Consider the following 5,526-nt stretch of genomic DNA (forward strand, 5'->3'; position numbering starts at 1 on the left):
CTCTTTTGGCAGACACTCTGCTGCTCCTAGTTCAGGTAGGTAGCCTCAATTCCAAAAGTTCATCCCCATCAAGAGTGGTTGTGGCAGAACACAGAAAGAACTTCAAAAAACAATGAAATGTGGTCTTAGGATTTCTGTATTTGTACCCCCTCTGATCACTGGCATCTCTGGGACAGGTCTCTTAGGTCTTGCAGTCAGGAAGGCTTTTCAATTCATTCTTCTCATTGTACTCTCTTACAAGTATCTTCAACAACTTCAGTAGCACCCTGTGAATGAGGAGTCTCTGATGAAAGAAGAAAAGCATTTCCCTGGGTTCTCCACTGCTCTGTGTTCCCGGAGTGGTCTAGCTTGTTCTGCCCGAGAGAGGAAAGGGCCCACCTAGGTGGCCTCTCATTGCTATATTGAGTGTCTGCTGAATGAGTTCCCTGTTGTGTTCTTCCAGTCCCAAGGTTTCTAATCAGTACTCTGTGTAAGTGTCCTTAAACAGCTCACCAAATTCTTTCTGTGGTAGTAATGTCTGTGTTCCCTAAAAACATATATGCTGAAACATGATCCCCAAAATGATGGGATTAGGAGATTATGCCTTTTGAGTGGCTGATTTCTTATGAGTGGGATTAGTAACCTAAAAGGAGGCCCTGAGAGTTTTCTATCCCTTCTTTCATGTGGGTCATAGAAAAAAGGCTGTGAGTGTGAATATGAATTTCAGCAAGAAAATTTGTGAGGGCTTTGTTTTAAGACCCTCTAAACTCTAAAACAATTTTAAACAAATATTTTTATAAGCTACCCTAGTCTTCAATTTTTATTGTAACAGTCTAAATAGAATAAGGCATACTTCTTATACCACTTCTCATGCTTATTTATATCCTTACCTGTACTTACAATTTTTAATATAGAAGAAGAGAAGAAACAAATAGAAACAAATGCTTTATTGTGTTGTAAATTGAAGTCTATAAAATGGTTTTAAAAATACAATCCAGTTGAAAATTTTTCTGCCTAGTTAAATTGAATGCCAATAAGCATGACATGGAAATTGGATAGGAAAAGCCACAGAGCATCGCCTCTTTCTAGTTACTTCCATCATACTTGTTGACTGTGAAGACAGAGAGGCACTTATATAATTAAATCAACAACAAAAATCCTTAAAATTCTTTACAAAAAGCAGTTTAACTTTGCCACTAGGTAACTATGTATACATTTTATTTACCCTGATGATGAGGACAATACTTTCAGACAAAAGAAAAATCCACATGAACATAAGAATTCCACGTGTGACAGATTAATGTGATATAAAATATGCTGCAGCTAATTCCATTTTTCCTTCTATTTTGATTGACTTTAAAAGACTGCCACTTCTAAAGAACATAACAACCTATTTAAGAGGATAACCTATAAAGACTACATGAGGAAACATATTAAGAAAATAAAAGTGTGTAAGTATGTATGCTTATAAAATGAGGCAAGATAGATATAAATGAAAGACAGATACAATGACAAAACTGAAGGCATTCCATTAATTGTTCAATAGCATGGCCTTCCTGCTCAGGATGAAACAAATCCTTTCCAGATCACAATCTCACCAGCAACAGTGCAATGGTGTTCTGAAGGTGCCTTCCAGTGAGCCTAAGATGCCTGAGGTAATAGCCATGAGCTCTACAAATGCACCAGGCCTCCAGCAAAATAAACAATGAAATCTTGACTATATCATATGATATATCATACTATGCTAGCCTGCATAGTGGGTCCCCAAGTAATTTATGCCTTAATCCTGAGCACCAATGACTGTTACTTTTGAATATCATAGGGCACTTTGCATATGTAAGTAAGATAAGGACCTTGAAAGGAAGAAATTATCCAGTGTTATCTCAACTGGTCCAACATAGTTCCAGGATGTTTGTTACAGGGACTTAGGATGGGCAAAATCACAAAAGCAACCACAGGAGCAGAGATTGCTGTGGTTTGAGACAGGGAACAAATGCTGAGGAATTCAAGAGCCCTGTGCTGGGAAGCACAGAGGTGGACACTACCCTACAGCTTCTAGACGAACATAGCCCTGCCCACAACTTGACTGTGTAACTTCTGAATCCAAAACGTATAGAATAATTCTAATTTAGTGTACTAGATGTGTGATGATTTGTTAAATGAATTAAGCCAGACACAATTAAATGGCATATCATTTTTCTTATGTGAAATGATGAAGCAAAACTACAGAGCAAAATAAAAATAGATAATATGAAAAAGACAGACAGATCTTTTGCAAAAGGAATCAAGAGAAGGAAGGTGTGGAAGAATAGAAAAATAATTAAGATGCTAGTTATGTGTGCCAACTACCCATAAGTAATATAATCACAGTATACTGTGAACATATATGAATAAAATATAAAAAGTGAAAGAAGGTGGGAGGAGAAAGTAATAAAACCTCTAAGTTGGTTTTCTTTGATTTATGTTTACTTGTACCACTTCATCAAAAAATTTCCATCATTTCTACTAAACCCTCTACTGTTGCCTGCCTGACAAATGAAAGAATAATATTTTCTCAAACTAGTACTAGAAACCACATGTACTAACTGTGATTTCATTGCTGTGCTTAAAAAGTCTTTGAAGGCAACATTAAAAACTTTAGATAATTTAAACAGACTCTAACTGAGTGAAGGATTATGTACAAATGAGGTAGCCCTCAGAACCAGAGTACATTCAGAGACTTCAGTCTGCTTTGTGGTTGGAAAATTCATAGGGTCATAAAGAGAAAATGAGGTAAACTTTGTTTTGCCTGATTTGGACAGTTTTAACATCCATCCACCTATAATAGACTGAAGCTCAGCTGCTATGTTTGGCTGACAATAAACTGTTGTTACAAGATATACAGCTAAGTTAGGCTTTCACTTAGTTTTTAGCTCTGTTAAACTGTAGTTCTTTATATTAAATTCCACTGTGGTGGCCTTCTTTTTTTTTTTTTTAATTTTTTTCCATGGTACACATTACCTCATTTATTCTCACAACATGCCTGTGAGGTAGGGAAGGGCGGGGACTGTCCCCATTTTACAGAGGAGGAAGTTGAGGCACACAGAGGTCAAGTGACTTGCCCAAGGTCACAGACAGCGGCCAAGCTGGAATGGGACCCCAGAGCAGGCCCTTGGTTCACCCTTGCAGCACGCACCAGACAAGAGGATGTCTATAGTGCCCTTGATCGTACACACAGTATAGAGCAGCCCCACGTGTGCTGAGTTCTGTTGCACACGGCCCCTGCTGTCTGCCTGCCCGTCCTTACCCTGTCCTCCCCATCCTGCCCTGCAGACCTGGGCCTTTGCAGCTCGGGGCTTGTGACACCATGGGAGTGGGGATGCAGGGTGGGATGACTGGATTAAAAAAAAACAAAACAAAACAAAAACTCAGAGGCTGGGCTAATAGAAGGGAAGGACCCCCCCCCCCAAAAAAAAAGGCTGCTTACACACAAGGTATATATTTTTACACACACTTGTACACACACCTAGATATAGTACATGTAAAAATATATGCTATTCACACTCCTGCCAGGTGCCCGAGAGCCGGTGGCGGCAGCGCTGGTGGGCATGGGTGAGCAGATGGGCGTTTGTTAAATATACACTCTAAGGTCTATGTGCATATATACACATACGTACACACCGCCACCTGCCCTCGGGGACTGGACATAGGCAAGGCCAAGGACAGACAACCCCTGGAAGCCACCAATAGTCCTAAATCTGCTGAAGGAAGGGGCTGGAAAGAAAGCAACTGGAGGGTGGTATTGGGGCTTCACCTTATTTCTCCTGAGACCAACACCTTGCTCATCTGCTGAGAGGGAGTCCTGCCTGACCCTGCCTAGGATTGGCAGGTCCCAGCGGAGGGCAGCCCATCTGTGTGCACGCATGCAAGCGTGTGTGAGCACTTGGTGGGGGAGGGGATGCGTGTCCATCTTGCTGTTCTCTGGGCCCTCAGCCACAAAAAGGACGGAACCAGAAAGCCGCTGGCCTTGATGGTGACCCCTGTGTGAGCTCTGAAGGGAAAAGAAAAATGTAGAATGAAAAATCCAAGGTCAGAGCAGGGCAGCTGGGAAGAGGAGGAACATGGCAGGTGCCCAAGGCTACCCTTGGACTGTTGTCGTCTTGTAAACAAGCTAGTTTAAGTTCTCATTAGATAGAACAAGTAAAAAGACCACAGTCTGAGGCTGGGCCGGGGCGTTGCTGAAGTCCATCTATCTAGTCCACCACGGCCAGCAAGAGGGAAAAAAAAGTTTTCTAGTTTTGTTGATGGTTTTTTAATGTGAAGTCTTCATAACCTAAAGCTGAGAGGGACCCAAAAAAGCCAAATTGTGAGCCCTTGTATGCATCAATTTGAAATTGGCTCAGGGTCTCTAGAGAGAATAACCATACAGTTGATAAAATTTTGTTCTGTCTGCATTGTTTTCTTTGTTTTTTAATTGTTTAAAACTGTTTCCTTCCTTCTCCATGGTCTCAGAGCCTGGTCTGGGCCTCAGGGACATAAATCTCGATGCTGTCTGCACTCTCTGTGGCTGAGTTCTGCCGCACAGAAGCTGCCCGCTTGGCTGCCAGGAGTCTCTTGCGGGCTTCCTGACGCTGCTTGTCCCCTGCATCTGAGGCCTTGTCTCGGCTCACTGCCGGCTTGGATTTGGCTGGCTTCTTTGGGACTGGAGGGGGTGGTTTCTTCTCTTCCTTCCTCTTCTCGGGGGTCTCCACCAGCTGCCAGCTGTTGGCCTTGAGGTGGTAGAGTTCATCAAACTTCATGCTGATGTCCTCAATAGATAGCTGTAGCAGGTCCCAGAACCCTGCCAGGTCCTGGGCTGTTGGATGGGTTGGCATCAGGGTTCAAGTTCTGCTCACACAGGCCCCGGAACTGCTGGAATTTCTGGGACATCAATAGCTGGGCACTGCCCACGGCACTGAGGACCTTTCCTAAGACTTCTTCAGAGAGGTTGTTCTCTTTGGTCTCCTTGTCCATTTGGCAGCACCAGCCTTCCAGCCGCTCTGTTTCTGCCTGAAGTAGTTTCAAGAACCAGTAGCCATCTCGGCGGCAGGCCCCAGGCTGTGCTGGCTCTGCTGGGGAGCTGGAGGTTGTCTCAAGCCAGGGGTCTGGTGGAGGCAGTGAGGACGCCTCCAGGGCAGGGTCACTGTTGTCTCCATAGGAGAGGTTGCGCTTGATTTGGGCAATCTTGGGGGCCTGCCGGGGGCCAGCATCGATGCTGATGGAGTTAGTGTGTGAGGTACAGTCTGGGAGACTCCTCTCAGAAGACTTACAGCTTGAGTCATTAGCATCCTGGGTATCCGAGTCAGTGTCCCGTCAGGAGGACATACTGTGAGAGGGGGCGCTGCTTCGCCAGTCGTCCTCTACCTGAACCCCGATGGACTGGAATTTGGTAGCGGGACTGGGCTCCTCTTTTGGCACTGGCTGAATGCAATCAACTTGTATTCCTATTGATGACAGTTTCCTTTTGGGAATAGTCTCGGTGTGAGACTCAATGCTGGTCAGCGTTCCTTGTTCACTTTTCAGAGCTGC

At 43.8% G+C, this 5,526-nt stretch overlaps 1 pseudogene across 1 annotated transcript in view; it reads right to left on the reverse strand.

Annotated features, from left to right (window-relative positions):
• Positions 1–2,969: 2,969 nt before the first annotated feature.
• LOC101570010 overlaps positions 2,970–5,526 on the reverse strand; it is an 8,285-nt pseudogene continuing 5,728 nt past the window's right edge. The window contains exon 3 of the transcript XR_192937.2: positions 2,970–5,522. The product of XR_192937.2 is annotated as a disks large-associated protein 4-like (transcript). The remainder of the gene's footprint in view (positions 5,523–5,526) is intronic.

This window comes from Octodon degus, unplaced genomic scaffold (assembly GCF_000260255.1).
Source record: "Octodon degus isolate 3935 unplaced genomic scaffold, OctDeg1.0 scaffold00370, whole genome shotgun sequence".
Taxonomy (NCBI): Eukaryota; Metazoa; Chordata; class Mammalia; order Rodentia; family Octodontidae; genus Octodon; species Octodon degus.